General features: G+C 38.3%; 1 long non-coding RNA gene across 1 annotated transcript in view; it reads right to left on the bottom strand.

The window, feature by feature from the left end:
* Positions 1-807: 807 nt before the first annotated feature.
* Positions 808-19,958, bottom strand: part of LOC125909612 (uncharacterized) — a 27,274-nt gene continuing 8,123 nt past the window's right edge. The window contains exons 2-4 of the long non-coding RNA XR_007453745.1: positions 9,520-9,626; positions 1,710-1,932; positions 808-973 (exon numbers count right to left, since the gene is read on the bottom strand). This is a non-coding gene — a long non-coding RNA (uncharacterized LOC125909612). The remainder of the gene's footprint in view (positions 974-1,709; positions 1,933-9,519; positions 9,627-19,958) is intronic.

Genomic DNA, 19,958 nt, shown 5'->3' with positions numbered 1-19,958 from the left:
ACCAATGAAGCCACTGTAGGTATCTAGATAGAAATTAAATACAGAGAATTATATATTTACAACTATTGAAAGGGCTGGTTGAATAAAGGTGACAAGGCTGGTTTCAGACATTCTAGAAGTGAGGTGATCACAGGAAAACTGAGCTATCTGTAGCACCAAAATGAGTGATTCTTAGAAGCTCCAAGTCAAAGTAAACCTCTCCTGAATCTTGGTTAACTATTCACAACTCTCCACTGAGCTGAGCACAAACCAATACAGAAGGGAATGTCAAATAGGTTATGGACACACTTTTAGCCACTTTGGTTAGAAAATCAAATGGCAATACTAATAGATCCTTTCAGGTAGAGAAAATTATGCATTTTCTAGGATTATGGCACCACTTTCCACGGATGCTTTCAGGAGTTCTACATCTTGTGGAAAACTACAGTATGATATGACCTTGGCAATGAATGAGCTTGTATTGTATTAAATGGAAAATCCCAAGTCTTAATCAAATCAGACCCAGATGATCTTGTCATCTCCTCATAATCATTTGGATTCCATTTATTCAACCCCACGCCCACCACCAACATGTGCTCACTATTTCCAAAGCTAGCTTATGTCAACTTCACTTCAGGACCCCTTCTCAACCTGTAAAAACACATCTCTTGATACCTTTAAAATCTCTATACCTGGACCTTTTTGTCTTATTACAAGCTTGACTTTGCTGTCTATTCCAATGTGCATAGGGGTAAAAAAAAAAAAAAAAAAAAAAACTGCTGATGGCTCAATATTTTGTGTATGCTGTGTAAATTTATGTGTGACAAATCCATCAGGGACATCAGGCAGGGGATGTGATAAAAATTCTCATTCCTTGAATCTACTAAAGCGGAAAAAGTACCAGAATGTAGCAAATAAGGGAAGCCGCAATAGTTAATTATCATGACACACAGCTCATCTGTAATTAATCCTCTTCTTCAGCAGGATTCTGCAACTGTAGCATTAAAAAAAAACAAAAAACAAAAAAACAAAACAAAACAAAACAAAAAAACAGGTCAGATGATGCTTTAATTAAGGCTGTACAGTGTTGCTGCTTCTACAGCAACAAGAACTGTTTTTTGTCTATAGGTGTGTGTGAAGCACTACAAATATTTTCTTAACATCTTTACAGAGTGCTGTTTAAGCATCTTTGCTAGCATTATGTCTGGAGACAGACTGATTACAATTCAAAGGAGCTTTTCTGTTCTTCTCACACCCATCTTAAGAGCCACTAAAACAATCTAAATGTCATGCCAATGGGAGGAGACACTCTCACCAAGGAGCTAGAAATGAAACACGAGGTGCCATGGCACCTGGGAATGGAACTGTCTTGAAATTTACAGCCCTCTTAACCAGCTACCCAGGCTCAGATCAAGGGACTGTGGTGTGTGCTGACTTGACAAGATCTTACTGGTAGTGAATCCACTACTATCACCCTGAAACAGTGATCCCCAGCTACAATACTCAGTGGTGGAATGTATTTTGAGAGAAGGTAATACAAAAGGAAAATTTAACAGTCACCCTATTGTGTCTGCAACTCTTTTACAAACTATTACATGAAATACTGGCAATAAGCCTTAGCTGGTCCCATTAAAAAAAAAAAAAAAAAAAAAGGCTTGTCCCATGTTTACGAAAAGATATTGCTATTGCCAAAGCAGTGAGTTGTACTGTAATAGACAGCTAGAACTCACCATTATCTGTGTTCTTTTCTTTGGTGAATGGTCAGCCACATTTCCCAGACTTGTTACAATGAGATGGGGTCATGTGACTTCTTCTCATTAATAAAACCTGAGAAGCAGCAACATGTGTCACCTCCATGTCAAGGCACTTTATAATGATTGTACCTTCTCCATCTTTTCTTCATTCTTCATTAGTCAGCTGATTTCAGATATTCCAATGGAGTATTTCCAAGCCCTAGAAGATGAAAGAAGCTTGTGTAGAAGACCCCCCATCCACTCCACCAACTTGCATTAGACTATGACACGAGCAAGTAAACCTTCATTGTGTAAAGTTACTGCATTAGAAAGTTTATGTTATAGAGCTTCACCTATGCTGGCTGATACATGCACTGCATTATTACATGTCTTTATATTGTTCCCCTAGTTCCTCCTGTAATTGGTAGTATGTATTTGCAAGACACGTGGCTAAATACAGGGAACTGGTGAGATTTTTTGTACCATAGCTTGTGCGAATAGCATTTTTCTCTACACTACAGCAAACTAATTTATAATAGTCTTAAAAACATTGTTTCCCTTGACCAAGGTAATCAACTTGAACAATCTAATCAAGAAGTGACCAAGATTTGTCATTAAGTAGTCTATTTCTAAATCCTCAAAAAAATATCTAACTCAGCACTGTAGTGGTCAATAAATTTACAAGAAAATTATGCTGCCCCAGCCAGGATTTATGGAGTGGCCAGAAAAAGTCCTCCCTTGTTTGGAGGGCTCCAGAGATAGTCATCGTGGGTCTGTTAGGTTACATTGCCTACAGATAGTAGGCGGTCATTCTCCCATTATAAATTACATTATAAACTGCATAAATTATACAATTTATATTGATTTCTACCTGTTTTATTTGGTGGGATGATGTATCTATAACCCAGAAAGCATTCAATAAGCAATGGGGATGGATCCTTTGTATATTTCGCTGTGCATAGCCTATAAGCAAATGAATTTACCTATTGTTTGCCCTAAGAATATGATACTGTTTTCCTCAGTGGAGATCCCTATGGTTCTGATGAATAACTCCCTGAGATAATACTTTTGAGGCTCTCAAACAGATTTGGCTGCTTCTGTACACATTCAAAACCTTGTAAACACCAGCTTTCTGGAAAGATAGGAGTGGGGGTAAAGGATGGGAAAGATGAGGAATAGACATTAAAGGTTTGATCTTTTCCATATTATCTCCCAAAAAAAGTAAATTCAAGTTACCCTAGACAAGTCATTTCCATTTTCATACCTTTCTATTGTACATAATGATAATCACCTCAATGCTGTTACTTTCTTCAAAGCCAACTGGAGCTCTGGGACATAGAAGTTTAAGCCAGCCTCTTTCAGCTCTTTGCTTCAGATTTCATAATAATAGAGCCATTCGTAAACCATCAAAGAAGAATAAAGCCAGAAGTAGTCATTTTATGCCTACTTCACCTCTCTAGGCCCCGCACCTGATTCTGGCAGAAGTTGGCAAGGGCCTAAGGCAACTGGCTTCGCCTCTAAAAGTAAATGAAGTTATGTTTCTTAGAAGTATGACTACCACCATTGAGAAATCAAAGCCATTTTACCATTCATCCCATAGCAGGTATGTGACCTGCTTAGTATGCACCGAATAGCAAAAGCCCACTGACTTTGTCTTTTAGCCCTTGAGCCTTCATCTTAATGGACTCTGAAAGAGTAATAGGAGTAGGATTGTAAAAACTAGAAGAGAAAGAGCTGTTATTAGTGTTAAACTGTTTCAGGCCCCAGAAATTGACTTCATTTGACTTTTGAGAATGTATGTAAAGTCACCAATGTTTTGGCAAAACCCAGATACATGCCACATATATGCCATATGGGAAATGTGCCCACAGTACTTAGGCTGTCTGCTGTTTGTAAACAGAAGCTATGTTACAGCACCTCCTATAGTGTGGGGACTAGCCCATGGTACTCCAGTGCTAGGACAGTGTGATATTGGGAGCTGCTGAAATGGAGACATGGGGGCTGTTAGAAATATTTTCTGGTGCACCTGGGTGGCTCAGTCGGTTAAGCGGCTGACTTCGGCTCAGGTCATGATCTCACGGTCCGTGAGTTCAAGCCCCGCGTCGGGCTCTGTGCTGACAGCTCAGAGCCTGGAGCCTGTTTCAGATTCTGTGTCTCCCTCTCTCTGACCCTCCCCTGTTCATGCTCTGTCTCTCCCTGTCTCAAAAATAAATAAAACGTTAAAAAAAAAAAAATATTTTCTCAGTTGTCATCATGACAGAGACCAGCAAAAGAGAACTGGCCCACTTGGGACACAACACCTCTCCCAACTCATCCTCTTATTTCACTCCCCTAATCATCACCTTTAGCAGTATAGGATGGAAAGAAGGAAAGTCAGACAAATGAATGAATGAACAAATAAAAGAAAGAAATCGAGAGCATTTAATTGATTCCACAAGTTATATAGTCTTGAGTTTTTCCCCTTCTTTTCATTAACGATAATAAAGCAAATTCCTAAACTTGGAATTAGTTATGCAAATATTCTGTGCTTTCTTTGTTTAAAAGTTGTTAGCAGCAACTAGGACATCAGAATGTAAGTAGTATTAGGTGTGTATTATTATACCCAGCTGAACAGCTGCAGAACTTACATTTAATTTCATATGTTATGCTTAACCCTTACCTCCCTGCAATAATAGTGGTTCTTGTATAAAGTTTTCATGAGCTTCTCTCTAGGAGCCCTTGCTAATAGTAGTAAAGAATGCATGGGGACACCTGGGTTGCTCAGTTGGTTAAGTGACCAACTTTAGCTAGGGTCATCATCTCGCAGTTCATGAGTTCGAGCCCCACGTCAGGATCTGTGCTGACAACTCAAAGCCCGAAGCCTGCTTCAGATTCTGTGTCTCCCTTTCTCTCTACCCCTCTCCCACTCATGCTCTGTCTCTCTCACTCAAAAAATAAACAAATATTTAAAAATATCTTTAAATAAATAATAAAAAAAAGAATGCATGGATAATTTGGAGAACTCAAAAATCTCATTGTAGGCAATGGCTTCTCAAATTCTTTCATCTAAGAGTGGACCAAGATACCAGATTAAATTTCCTCTGTCCTGTCCATTGTCTGGGGGTACAGAGGATGGAGTAGGGAGGGGGCTTACAATAGGTAAAGTAGTGAAGGAAGAAGAAAAAGCAAGAAATCCAAATGTGGTAGTCTACGTTTTGGATAATTACTCCCTAGAAAATGAAATCACCAATGTCATCCACCAGTCAATAAACATTTTCACTGTAGAATATACTACAGAAAAAAAATATTGCACACACCTTGCACACTTAGAGCTAAATATTTGGTTGGAGAAATGTTATATCATGGAAGAAATTATTTCAGAACATGTAACCCTAGTAGCAGTCAAAATTCACAAAGGTGACAGATGGCTGTGGGCCAACATAGAAAATTTGAGTTAGGCCTTTAAAGGGTAATTTTTACATTAGTGTGGAAAAAATAGTGACTTAGAGTTCTTGCAAGTCTTGCTTTAAGTCATGTGATTACCCAAAGGCACCAAAAGTCTAGAGCCCACAGTAGACATAAAGAAGTATTTCCTCATATCAGAAATGTGTGCTATTTGGGACCACTTTGTTACTACGTTCTAGCACTATTTGGAAAATAAAGTGAATTTTTTGGGAGGATGGCAAAAAGATTTATATTATGTCTTCTAAAGTTAGAAGAACAAAAGCAAAGGGCTAAGTCATCATTTCTGCTCACTATGCCAGGTTGAAAGAGAAGGTCCATTGGTTGGATGCCTGCTAAATGAGATGCCACATGCTGAGCACTTTTCAGAAGATGCCTAGTTTTTTTCCCTCATAGCAAACATCTGAGGTAGTTGTTATACAGGTAGGATTTATCCAGGTCAGAATTCTATTCCCCAACCCTAAACCACTTCTAGAACTCCATGCTGTCTGATCTGGACCCATATGGTCTATCAACATTTGAGCTGCTCAGAAGAACTAAACAGCAGAGTAGATTAACTGAAGGTACAGTTTAGTCCAGCTTTCATTTGACCCAGCTGCAGATATTTGGAAATGTGAATAACATAAGTGAACAATTTGCCTAAAACCATACAATAATAGTCCTATTAACTCCACTAAACAAGGGAATATAAGATTCACTGTCCACACACACATACGTGCGCAGAGATACACAGAGGTGCCGACCCATGCATACACACTCTCTGACACTCCATGCACACACCACCACTGCCATCTTCACCACACCACACACATACAAACACACACAATCCTTTGATTCTCACTCTTCCCACTAAAACAGTCCAGCTCCTGGCACATCACCAAAGCAAAGCTGATTCTTTGGCAGTTCAGGTAGTTTAGTCTAGGTCACTTTAACGGATCTGATCCCTTAAATATTCACTACTTAATTGGCACCACAGATCTCTTAATTCTGTAGATGTGGTAACTACAAAAAAATTATTAGGCTATCCATGGCTATTTTTACAAACACAAGATGATGAAATACAGACAAACATCACAAAGACTACAAAAACCGAGGACACTGGACCCAGGCTGCATGCCCTCCCCTAACTCCCATTCTAGTTGCTGTGTCCTCTCCTGAACATAGTAACCACAAAAATGTGTATTTCTCTGGACCTCTGGCAAGGTGAGATGTGAGTCATCAGGAGCCTTCAGAAAGGCCCATCCTTGTAGGCAAGAGCAGCTATTGAAGGGTTTGGAGGGATTTGATGGGAGAGCCATTTATCAGTAAATTCTTAAGTGCTGATCAGACGCGATATGGAGTGACCCTGTACCTCAAACCTCAGGCCAACCTGGAAACACACTGATTAAAAATGTGGAATTGGGATCCTACCCCTCCTCTCTTCTCCAGAACCCCACAAAAGAAAAAAAATACATACATACTTCTGGGTTCTTCAGACTTTTGATCCTTTCACCTCTGGTCTCAAATAAAGATTGTTTTAGAACTTTCTACCTCTGAGTGGTAAATTTTCATTTTCTGCCCTCCTGCTGATTCTATGTGGTGGGGATGGAATTGAGCCAGGGTGGGGGTGGAGGTTGCTGATGCTGAGTGAAAATTAAATGACCCAATGAATTACTCTTTGTTGGTAATTTCTAATGTCTCTTCCAGGTAATATCCATTTCCATAGAAATTTGGATGCCTTATCCAAAATAAATGATGCTAAAGGTTATACTGTAATAGGCCAGCAGGAAAAAACTGCGGCATTTGTAGAGTACTTCAGATCTGACCATATAGATAGCAACATAATGCATATGGATAAGCCAACTTTGGGCTTATGCACATAGAACGCATGGGGTGGGGAGAACGTCATTAATCTCTATGTCAAAAGCTTATTTAAAAAAAATCACTGAGTGTTTAAATGATTCATTTCATTGAATGGTAAGTAAAAGGAAATCAACCTACTTTTTTATGGTCTTTGCTTCTGATTACATCACAGGCTGTAAGTTGCAAGCCCTCTAGACTCTAACTGAGGCTATTCCTGGCATTTGCTCATCTCCTGGGTAATGTGATACAATTTGGGCAGTGGTTGTTTACAACTGGCCCTTTGTGACTAGCTAAAAGAGAGATGATGGACCTAGATCACTAAAATGGGCAATCAGCAGGCTGCAGGTATAAAGCAACACGGCCTCTTTGTTGGTCTGAATGCCCACATTGAAACAGGATGATTTCACCTGGTGCAGCACCTTCCAAAAGATAGCATCTCCACATCCCTGCTCATACTCAAGTGCCTCTAGATGGGATTAGACTAGAATGTGCCATCACAAAAAGGCATGACCACACAGAATTTACAGATTTAAATAGGCAAAATGTTGTGAGAAGCAACTAAACTGATGTTATGTGATGACAAGCACTGCCCTCCTAGACCTCATACTCTGGTTGAAGAAACACGACTCTCTTACATGAAACAACTAGAAAACAATGCCAGAAAACCCAAAAACAAGTGCTAAACCATGTGGCAAGAGAGTATACAATATTAGAAAAATGTAGGGACAGCCTTGATTAGTAGATCAGATTCGAAATAAATTCTGATTTTAAAATGGAGAGATCCTCTGGAAAGAGGCAGGAGACTGGCTTGGGCTGGACCAAGTGAGAACAAATAAATAGAGACTCTTTATTTTTATTCATTCCATTTATTCAACAAATAAATGAGGAAACACTACATGCCAGTCAGTCTGCAAGGAGCTGAGCATACTTTATGGAGTATGACAGAAACCTAGGGGAAACAATGAGGGAAATGAGAGAAAGAGGTATGTGACATAAAGAAATAATATATGGAAAACACTCCTTCAGCAGAAGAAATATGTGTGTCCACTCTATGAAAAGAAAATTGCTATTAAAAAGAACATTTGTCCTAGTTGTAAACCAGCACTAGGGACAACAACAAACCAAGGTGGAATGTTCCTCCTTGGCATCTTATATTATTTTTATTCCACAGTTAGTAAATTTTATTCCTACCATTATTTACTAATAATCATGCAGTACTTGAATTCAAATATTTGATCTAAATTTCGCACATTTCTGAGATAAAAATGCTTTCGACAGAAGAGTTTGAAATGGTAATATATATGTATATATATAATATAATATTATATTATATTATATTATATTATATTAAGCATTTTCTTTATAGTTGTACGGTGTAGTGAAAAAAGTTCATGAATTGGAATCAAAACCCTAGCTTCAAATGCCATGTGTACCACTTACTGGCTATGATCTTAGGCAAATTTCTAATTATTTCTGAGCTTGAGCTTCCTTATCTGTAAAAAGATCTAAACAATAGGGTTTTTGTGAGACCCAAATAAGATATTATGGATCTATGTGTCATGTGTCATTATACTAGTAGGAACCTCTATTATTGTCTGTGTAATAAAGAAAGATGTATATTATGCTATATCATGTTTTTTTTTTGGGGGGGGGGGGTTGTTTTTGTTTTAGATCTTTCATTGCCCAGCACAATGCCTGGCACTTAGTAGATAATACATATTTGTTGAAAGAAAGAAAGAATAAAAAGATAATGCTTCTGATCATCTTGATAGAACTTGTGCTCTGAATTCTTTTTCTAGGAGTGGTAAAGAATATTACAGCTGGTAGAGCAAGGTTTACTATACATAGCCTTGGAATAGTTTTTGTTTTCCACCTCTCTGCAGCAAGCCAACTGGCCCTTACGGGAATCAAACTCATACCCTTGGCATCTCGGACTACAGTTTGTTCTAACCAAAAAAAGTGAATCAGCCTACACAACAGAGAAAAAGACAACTGTGCCTACTGAGCCCAGTCCTATAGGCAAGGATGTGTGCAGGCTTAAGAGGCCCATTTTCTAAATGATACATGGATCTAAGAGAATGGAAAGGCATGATTTGTGTCCTTTTTAAGGAAAACAGATATAATGAGCTCACACTTTCAGCTTCCACGCATCCAAACAGTGAGTTAGGGGAATCACAGAATCTAGAATCCCTCGTTACCAGACTTTCAGACATATCGTACCCTTCACTTTCCTAGATTTTCACCTCTGTGTAATGCATACAGACATATGGGTAAATCAACAACAACCCTCAAGGAAGCTATAACCACTCAGCATGTACATTTTGCAGCTCCTTCAACTTGCTTCCCATCCTGCCTATCCCCTTGCACAAATCAGGTTTGAATGCCCGAGCTTGTCACCTGGTATACAAAAATGCAGTCTAACACTGTATTTATTAGCAACCCCTTTCCCTTATGTTTAATTTATTGTTACATTTTTTAAATGTACAAACAGTTATACCAGTTTTATACACAAAACCACAGGTACCGTTTTGTAGCTGTCAAAATTCCAGCAGCCTGTGGAGAGAGACAGTTGAATAGATGTCTTATGCTGCCATCTAGTGCTTTTGTTAAGACACAGGCTTGTCCATGTTTCTGGAAATGAGGAAACAAAGGCAGCTCAAGGCACCCAAATTCTGGAACAGCTACTGATACGCATTATTAAACAGATGCATTTATGACACTTGGATCATATTCCCTGGAACCAAGCAACTTAACTTGTTTTCACACAATGGCAGCTTACATCCGTGCTCTTGCCTGGCGAAGTGCTGGCCTTCTACCCTGGAGGCACCTGGTTTAAATCCAAACTGACTGGGCAACAAAATGTCCCTTTGAGCCTCTTTCTACAGCTCCCATCTGGCTGAGGTTCTGTTGGCATGTCTCATCTTCCAGGAGAGATGATTTGATCTGAATGCCTTGTCTATTACTTCAGTTTTGGGAGAAGGTACAAAGGAGTCAGATAGTTTTCTTTTTTTTTTAAATCATTATCTTTAAAATTGACTAAACAACAGCCATTTTCTTTTCAGTGGCCAAAAGTAATGCTTCTGAATTTTCTTTTGCTCCTTAGCTCATAAGATTTGTAGCATTAGTTAGATCCTAGATCTGCTTTCAACTCCCTCCCTTTATCTTTTCCTAGATTTCAAAAGTACCTTTCTTCTCAATCAATCAGCATGTCTCTCTATTGCACACATGCTATGCTAAAAGCACTGTACCAGGCACTGGTTGATGGGTGGATAAATAAAAAGAAAATAACTTTTCCATCTGTGTCTCTGATCACTTCCTGCCTCTGACCTCTAAGACACTTTATCTTCCCTCTCTTTCTAGATTATTTCATCCTTTCTTCTCTAATGTCTCTTTTTCTTGCCCAATACAAGCCTCTCTTCTAGTTAAATATGGAGTTTCACTTGATCATTCTGTACTTTCCTGCTACCAGAAAATATCTTTCTGTACTTGTATCTTTCCAAGCTTTGTTTTTTATCTCAGTGAAATGAAAACTTCACTGACCCACTATCCCACTGTTCAAATATGGAACCAATTGCCTGACAAATTAGGGGGCATCCTTCCAACAAGGTGGCGGGAATATCTGTTAGGGATACAGACTGTGAAAGTGATTCCTGAAATAAAGAGGAAGTCACTGTGGATGACCTCTATGTCCCTTCCAACTTTGATTCCACCCTTTTCAAACTGAGTTCTATTATAATCTTCCCTTTTTTTCACCAGCTACTCCCTACTTAATCCTGTCTGTAAACTCACTACTTTCTAAAAAAGGAAATCAGCTTTTCCAGAAGGTCAAATGGTCAAATTCTGCTCCTAGTCTATGAATTCATTGCTTCATCATGGCACCCTGACTGTACCTCTTTCTCGAAGCACTCTCTTCTCTACTTTACTCATTCTGTTTTACAAATACCTCATTGTTTTCAATTTTTCACCTATATCTTCTTCTTTGGGGACTTTATCAAACTTGGGTTTTGTCTATAAATGTTTGTGACTTTACAAATGTATTTACCTATTCCCATTGTATCCTTACACAATGGTGATGATGATGGTAATTGATGACAATTTGCTCACAAGAGTTTAGCTCCCATTTCTTCAAAGACAGTTCCAAAATCCTCCATTTCCACAGTGATTTTACAACCTCTTTCCATGTCCATATCACCACTTACCTTTGCAACAGAATAGTTCTTGGCTGTCCCATCAACACTATGATAAGTAAACTCTGGGCTCTGACTCTTGCCTCCAAGCAGACATGCTTTCCAAGTATGTCCATTGCTATCAATGGCAACAATATGCCCAATTTTCAACTCAATTTAACACCTTAGATTCATTTTGGATTTATCCTTCTTTTATCCCCCATATTTAATCTTTCCCAATCTTGCAAATTCTTTCTTGATTTACTTCATATATACAGCTTCATTTCCATTTATGTAGTCTTTGCAAATGGGTTTAAATCCTCAATGCCTTATACCTAGGTTGTAGAGTAATTTCAAGGAAGCTCTTCTGTCTTCTAATTCCACTCCTGTACCAGATTATCTCACAAAAAAGCTTGGTTAGTCTTTCAACCACTTTGCTATTATGTAAGTCACCTGTTAAAAATCCATAATAGTTTCTTATTGCCTCTTAATACCACATCAAATTTCTGTAGCTTCACATACTCAAGGCTCTTTGCCAATTACATCCCACTTTCTCTGAACACATGTTCCCTGAACACATGTCCAACTCCAATTTGTCTCTTGGCATCACTTGTACAGGAATATTTTGCACAGAGAAGTCTTCCCCCCGCCCCCCCTCCCCGACCCATTCACTCCTTCCAAAACCTAGGTCTTATTAACCTCTCAAAATACACTTGCCCCTTGATAGCAATCTAAGGTGGATCACACTTGTCTCAGATCTCTCCTCTGAGATCCTTCCTCAAGTGGTCTCGCTTTAAGGGAAATATAAATGTTCACAAAAAGCTGGACCACAGGCTATGGCCTGAGGATTCATCACCCCCCATAGTTTCTCCCTGCTTTCTGACATAGGTGCGTGATGCTGTTATGCCTCAGCAGGAATGCTGTGTGACATCTGTTTAGTGTAGTTTGTTACTGACACTGGACACTCAGGTTATTTTCAGATTAAAGAGTTTCTTGGAACAGGCTACCCTAGATGAGCAAGGAAGATGAAGTAAGAGGGCATTTCAACAACTTTTGACACTGTGATATGATGCACCCACTTTAACATAATCATCTTGATGTAGCTGTTTTGACACCAAAAATGGCACTTTCAATGTATAAAAATCACTGTTTTCTTTGTTGTGTCATCACTAATTGACATGTGAAACCAACATTTTTGACTCTTACTATACCTTTACCTCTCACCATGATGCATATTTTAAAACACTAAAAGACAGAAGTTAAAATATTATGTCAAAGCCATGATTCCATGTTGAAAATTCCTGTATATGCCAAAGCAGCCAGGTCTCAATGTCAATGACACACCTGGCCTTGAAAGTGAACTGGTGATAGTGGTGTGACAGCTGACAACAGAGCTCTGAGGAGAAGGCACTAGCATATTCATGGGTCTCAATCTGGTAGGACAAACATCCTAAGAAAACTATAGCCAGTAGGTGTGGTTCCCTATGAAGAAGTCATTAGAAGTAAACTTGTAGGTTACTGGTCCCAGTAGCAGGGAATGTTCTTCAAGAGCATGCAATGGATGGGTAATTGGGTCCCTAAGCAAGAGCTTAAGCTGCCTAATGCTCCCACATCTCTCACAGGCTAACCCTGGAGATAAATGCTTATTACTCCTTTCTTGCAGTGCTAGAAGTAAAGTTGAACCAGAAGAGAGCATGGTTTAGAGGGTCTTAACAGTATGATCTTCAGTTTTATCAAGAGTGTGGTTTATATTTCTTCAAAAGAAAGTTCCTTACAGACAGCTAGTTTCTTTTTCACCTTACAGTATTTCATCATTTCTGAATCTAGTATGGGATTCTGCACCCCACAATTGCTTAGTGTTAACTGTACACATGAGTGATTTAGCCCTGGCAATTCAAAAAAGTTTGCTGTAGTTTAAAGAGATAGATCTCCTTTTTCTCTGACAGAAAAAAAAAATAATAATAATGTTTATGGGTAAGGAGGGAACCATGAGTGTCAAAAGTATTGTTTTCTTGTTCATTTATTTACTTGTTTACTGCCTGCCTCCCTGAACCCCACCCTTCACTAGAATGTATGCTCCCTGAGAGCCAGAACATTGCTTATAATCACTGATGTTGTCCCATGCTTTGCATAGTGATTGGCACATAGTAGATACTCAGTAAATATTTATTAAAGAAATAATTACTTTTTTCATTAGGAAAAGAGGGTCCCTTTGGACTAACAGTTCCAAAAAGGAGTTGTTTGGTCTGTTCCAAAACAGCTTTGTGATTAGCTATGTTTTTCTCTGGGCCTTTTTCTGCTCAGAATCCCTGCCAGGGAAGAAATGCTAAAACTCCCATCTTTTAAATATGTAGATCCCTGACATTTGGTTGCTTCATGAATTTTACATTGCATAATGACAAGTGTTTAATTTTATAAACTGCTCCTGTAATAGATCATTTTCAAGAAGAGGCATAATCTGGAAATGCAGTGTAAAGTGCTGTTGCCGAATTAGACAAATGTCTTCCCTCAGCCAGCGATCCTTTCTGTAGTAAATGTTTTCAAGCACTGACGGATTGGAAGCCATGGAAATAGTCTCAACACCCAGCTGGCTGAGTGAGTCAGAAATGAGATGGTCCATGGATCTTTCTCTCTTCCAGGCTGGTGTGTACCAACCCTCAGAATATCTCTGGAATGAAGGAAACACAAACAATTGATTTGTTTCCTGAGGCCCAAATGGTCTTACTAGGCCTGATTTTTAATTCTTTCTTCATTACTATAAAAATGGAAGTCAGAGAAGTAGAGGAAAGAAATAATTATTTCTGGGCTCTAAAAAAGGGAGTTTAGTGCCTTATGGTCTATGTATCAGGCCTCTGGATCAGCTCATGTTGGTTTGAGGTTATGATTGGAAGAGAAGCCACACTCTATGGATAATCCATGCTTCATATCCCACATTTCTGCCATTGTTTGGCCTCAGGAAACTCAATGACTCTCCTTGTGCCTTGATTTTCTTACCCAAAAATACATTAAACAGGGTTCTCTTTTTAACAGATTTCTGATTAAGAAAATTGAGATTAGTCTTCAAAAGTAAGTGGTTGTAAAAACTATATGTTGAAAGAAATAAGGCAGTTTCATAAATTATATATAAAGACCATTCATTACAAGTATTTCAAGCAAGATCATCCTTATCGTGAAGGTGCTGTATAAATTCAGTGGAAACACGGAAGAGAAAATTTGATTTGTCAAAGGTTAAGAATGCAAATTCATAAGAAATATGGGCCCAATATATCTAATATAAGCCCAATATATCTGATGTGTTTCTTATTTATTTTTATTTATTTTTTATTTTTTTTAATGTTTATTTATTTTTGACAGAGAGAGAGACAGAGCATGAGCGGGGGAAGGGGCAGAGAGAGAGAGAGGGAGACACAGAATCAGAAGCAGGCTCCAGGCTCTGAGCTGTCAGCACAGAGCCCAACACGGGGCTTGAACTCACAAACTGCAAGATCATGACCTGAGCCGAAGTCGGACGCTCAACTGACTGAGACACCCAGGCGCCCCTCTAATATGTTTTTTACAAAGAGTTGCACAACAGATACCATATGGTTTCACTCTTATGTGGATCCTGAGAAACTTAACAGAAACCCATGGGGGAGGGAAAGGAAAAAAAAAGAGGTTAGAGTGGGAGAGAGCCAAAGTATAAGAGACTCTTAAAAACTGAGAACAAACTGAGGGTTGATGGGGGGTGGGAGGGAGGGGAGGGTGGGTGATGGGTATTGAGGAGGGCACCTTCTGGGATGAGCACTGGGTGTTGTATGGAAACCAATTTGACAATAAACTTCATATATTGAAAAAATAAATAAATAAATAAATAAATAAATAAATAAATAAATGGAAAAAATAAAAAATAAAAAGAGTTGCACCAAAAGAGATTACAGTCCGTTACCCATGGTCAATCCTTAGGGAGTTCTGTCAGTCAACAAGGCAGACTCATGTAGCAGACAGAACAGTACAGAAGAATCAGGAGATCTGAGTCTAGATAATGTTCATGGAGTGACTATTGTATCTCAGGCACAGGATAATTTTATAATAATAAAGGCTAAAAAACTTGTCCAAGGCTACACAGCTGGGATTCATATGCAGCAGGCAGATCCTAATGCCACACTCTTAACCATTATGCCATATGGCCTCCTGGTAAAATAATTTCTGGCAAGTCACACTCATTTCCCATACCTAAGCTTAGGTTGAACTACATAATCTCTAAAGTCTTTTCCAGATATAATATAACAGTAGATTGGGCAAGCTATTCTGTTTCTTTGACAGAATATATCAGTATACCTTTATTTTGCAGAAAAAAAATATATATGTATACATGTCCTTCATGCTTTTTGATGCTTTGCTGATTGTGTCAACAGCAAACTCATGCCATCCAGGCTTTACTGACCTTAATTACTTTTAAGCAATCTTTCTCTTGTGTTGTTGATTCCCTGCCCCAATACCCACAGCAGCTGTTCCAGATATTATTTACTCTCTTCCAGTACTCAACCGCACTTACAATCCCCTCCCCCATACCTCTCACCTTTAGAAGATAATCTTCCAAGTTTTCTGAGATCAGTGTTCCTGAAACTACTACTCTTCACTTGAAAATAAATTTTCACTATTCCTTCTCTGCCTATTTAAAGGGAAGAGTATCTGTTTGTCTTTTCAGAAATACCTTCTCTGCCTGCTCCATCTTATGGAAACTTGATCTATAATTTCTCCTTTCTTTTATGCTTTCCATCTCTTAATCTTCTCCTCATCGGTCCAGGAACATACTCAAGTCAGGGGGCTGGAGCAGACCTGGACATGAACTCACATGGTTGAAAATCTCTTCCATGCCAAACACTGTGTTAGACAACTTGCACGTAATGTTTTATTTAGTCCTCACAGCAACCTCAAAAGGTTGATTTTATCATTGGGATGTCATATGATGGAAAATATAATGCTTAAAAACATTAAGTGACTTGGCCAAGGTCATTTAGAAAACTAATGTGTGCCAGGATTTAAACCAAGTTTGACTCCATCTTGGATATCCTGTCCACTTTATTTCACTTGTTTCTTAAATAAATAACCCTTTCCTGCAACCCTGCTGTTTTAAGCTTTCTTTGTGTCTTTCACTGCCAAACTAGTTAAATATGGCAAGTGTTTATTAAATACTACTTATGTGCAAGTGACCAAGCTCTATGCTTCCTCCAAGGGAAGACAAAGATAAATAGCATTATTTTTATCTGCCAGAAGCTTACAACCTAGTAAGTATGAAATATGTAAACAATAATAAAATGAGGCAGAAAGAAGTGCTAAAGTGATCAGAATTTTCTGAGAATACAAAGAACAATTAACTCTAAGGAAAGATCACAGCAGAGAATTTCATAAAATAATGCTTTTGAGTCCCTCTTGAAGCATTCAAGTCACTTCCACTTGATCTGCAATTATACTTGGGGATGTGTCTTCTCATTCCTCCCTTTCTGTTCTCGCACCTATACAACCACCATAGTGTCAGAATTGTCTTAACTCCAGACTTTCTCATTCCAATCCAGCCTGCAAAAAAATTCTTCTAGCTGGGTTGCCCTTCATTAAGCCCATCTCAGAAATAACCTTTGTGGCTCCCTAGTGCCCAGTGAGGAGGAAAAAATTCATTAACTTGATCCTCAACAAATAGAGGTGCACCCTGTGGAGTTGTTATAAAGATCAAATGTGATAACATATGGGGGGAAGATGTGAAAACCATAGAATATCCTAAAGATAAGCTATTACTAATATTATTATATACCCTACACTTGGGCCAGTGTCTGTTCTCTGAAACCACCCTTGGCCTTATAGCTTATGTCATCCATGTTCCTATATTGCCCTCCCTCCTCATTCTAACTCTAAAATTCTATAATATATATCTCTCAAGTTCTAGCTACAAAAGTTACAGTCCTAGAAAAACATTTCCCAACAGCTTAATGAAAATTTCTTCTGGGAAAACTGAATAGCAACATGCAAGAATGAAACTAGGCCACTTTCTTACACCATACACAAAAATAAATTCAAAAAGGATTAAAGACCTAAATGTGAGAGTTGAAATGACAAAAATCCTAGAAGAGAACACAAGCAGTAACTTCTTTGACATCAGTCACAGCAACTTTTTTCTAGATGTGTCTCCTGAGGCAAGGGTAACAAAAGCAAAAATAAACTATTGGGACTAACATCAAAATAAAAAGTTTCTGCACAGTTAAGAAAACAATCAACAAAACTAAAAGACAACCTACTAAATGAGAGAAGATATTTGTAACTGACATTTCTGATAAAGGATTAGTATCCAAAATATATAAATAATTTATAAAACTCAACACCTAAAATCAAAGAATCCAATTTTAAAAATGGGCAGAAGACATGAAGAGACATTTCTCCAAAGAAGACCTACAGATGGCCAACAGGCACATGAAATGTTCATCATCACTTACTATCAGGGAAAGGCAAATCAAAACTACATTGAAATATCACCTCACACTTGTCAGAATGGCTAAAATCAACAACACAAGAAACAAAAGGTGTTGGCAAGGATGTGGAGAAAAAGGAACTCTCTTACACTGTTGGTGGGAACACAAACTAGTACAGGCGCTCTGGAAAACAGTATGGAGGTTTCTCAAAAAATTAAAAATAGAACTACCCTATGATCCAGCAATCCAAATACTACTGGGTATTTACCAAAAGAATGCAAAAACACTAAAATGAAGGGGTACATGCACCCCTATGTTAGCTGCAGTAATATTTACAGTAGCCAAATTATGGAACCAGCCCAAGGTTCCATCAATTGACGAATGGATAAGAAGAGGTGACACACACACACACACACACACACACACACACACACACACTACTGGAGTATTAATCAGCCATAAAAAAGAATGAAATCTTGCTATTTGCAATGACATGGATAGAGCTAGAGAGTATTAATGCTAAGTGAAATAAGTCACAGAAAGGCAAATACATATGATTTCACTCATATGTGAAATTTAAGAAACAAAACAAATGAACAAAGAGGAAAAAAGAGAGAGAGAGAAATCAAGAAACAGATTCTTCATTACAGAGAACAAACTGATGGTTACCAGAAGGGAGAGAGTGGAGGGATATGTTAAATAGGTGGTGAAGACCAAGGAATGCACTTTCCCTGATGAGCACTGGGTAATGTATGGAATTGTTGAATCACTATATTATATACCTGAAACTAATATAGCACTATATTTTAACTAACTGAAATTAAAATAAAAATTTTAGAGGCAAAAAAAAATTTTAATGTTTTTTTAATTTAGAAAAAGAAAATTTCCTCCAGCTTCTCTGAACATCCAGAGAGCTTTACTTCCAAATTTTCCAACACATGTGTCACAGCAAGCCAAGTGTTATAGATAGCTTAATATATAGCATAACTTCCCTGTTCAATTGGAAGGCAAAGACCACACTCCATTCACCTTCTAAGGTTCATATAACAGTGCTTTATATTTTTTCAAATATCTGTTGGAAACTTATACAATGGGAGGTTATGTTACTGTGTAGTGAAATAATTTTAACAGAATTGAAGGGAGAAATTTTTCATATATTCCTTGCCAGAGTTTAAAGCAGGGCCTAAGGATGCAGAAGATACATACCTATACAAAATAGCATCATTGTGGCGACAATATGGGGAGAAGAAAAAACAAAATTGGTCCAGCTGCAATCCTGTGTCTTCCCTTCCAATTCTTATTTCCCAGTACCAATGAATCACTGGAAAAACTAAATGGCAATCATTAGATTTGACATCTTTCTCCCAGAAATTCAGAATTCAGAAATGGGGGCTATTTTGAAAATCAAAAGGAGTAGCTGAAAATCTCAGCTAAAAGCACACATTTTTATATTACTCTCCCTCAGTTCTCTCTCTCCCTCTGTGCTATTTATCTCAAGTAACTAGGGGAACTGGTTTAAGTGACATCTTGTTATAAGCAGTCAAGTCAAATATGCTGCTAGAAGGTTGGGCCCAAGGAGATCTGGGACCCTGGTCAAAACCAAAGTTCTCATTTGCTATAGTCCGGAGACCTCAGTTTGGTCGGCCTCTCCCATCTGGCTATGACTTAAAAATCAGACAGGAAGCCAAAGGATCTCTGAGGGCTGACTCATGTAAACATAGGACAGTGCCAAAGGCCTCAAGCCAGCCCCAGGTGTTCAGACTGCAGACCTGCACTCACCTCTCACCAACCTCTAGTTGGCATAACATTATCTATGGGCTCTGCCATTACTACTACAACTGACTGCATGGTGTTTGGAGAGCAGAGGACTCCTTTCCCTGCTGTCACTTGGAATTCACACAAGGACTGAAAATTGTGGCTGTTCAGGCTAGGCAGGGAGATCCTCAATTCTAGTCAGACTTTCTAAATTGATCTCAGCTTTTATTACCTTATCATCTTCCTTCAGAAAATTCAAAATGTTTCTCATATGTCCCAATCCCACTTACTCTACTTCCTGGGGAAGCTCTAGGAAATCATTTATATTGATAAAATGTTCTATCTTTTTACCTCCGCTGAAGCTGGTAAGAGAGTCAGGGATGGTGTGCTGTTCTTGCCTTTTTCTGTCCATATTTTTTTCAAGTAAAATTAGATCTCAAAGATGGACAGAATTTCACACCTGGGAACAGAGTCAGTGTTAAAAAAAAAAAAAAAAAACTTTTATCTAGGCTCCTTTTTGTTTACCTGGCCTGCCTAGCATTTTCCATACGAAAGAAAGAAAGAAAGAAAGAAAGAAAGAAAGAAAGAAAGAAAGAAAGAAA

The sequence above is a fragment of the Panthera uncia genome, assembly GCF_023721935.1.
Source record: "Panthera uncia isolate 11264 chromosome B3 unlocalized genomic scaffold, Puncia_PCG_1.0 HiC_scaffold_1, whole genome shotgun sequence".
In the NCBI taxonomy this organism is placed as follows: domain Eukaryota; kingdom Metazoa; phylum Chordata; class Mammalia; order Carnivora; family Felidae; genus Panthera; species Panthera uncia.
Note: the sequence above shows the minus strand (reverse complement) of the source record. Positions and strands in the feature narration are given on the sequence as shown.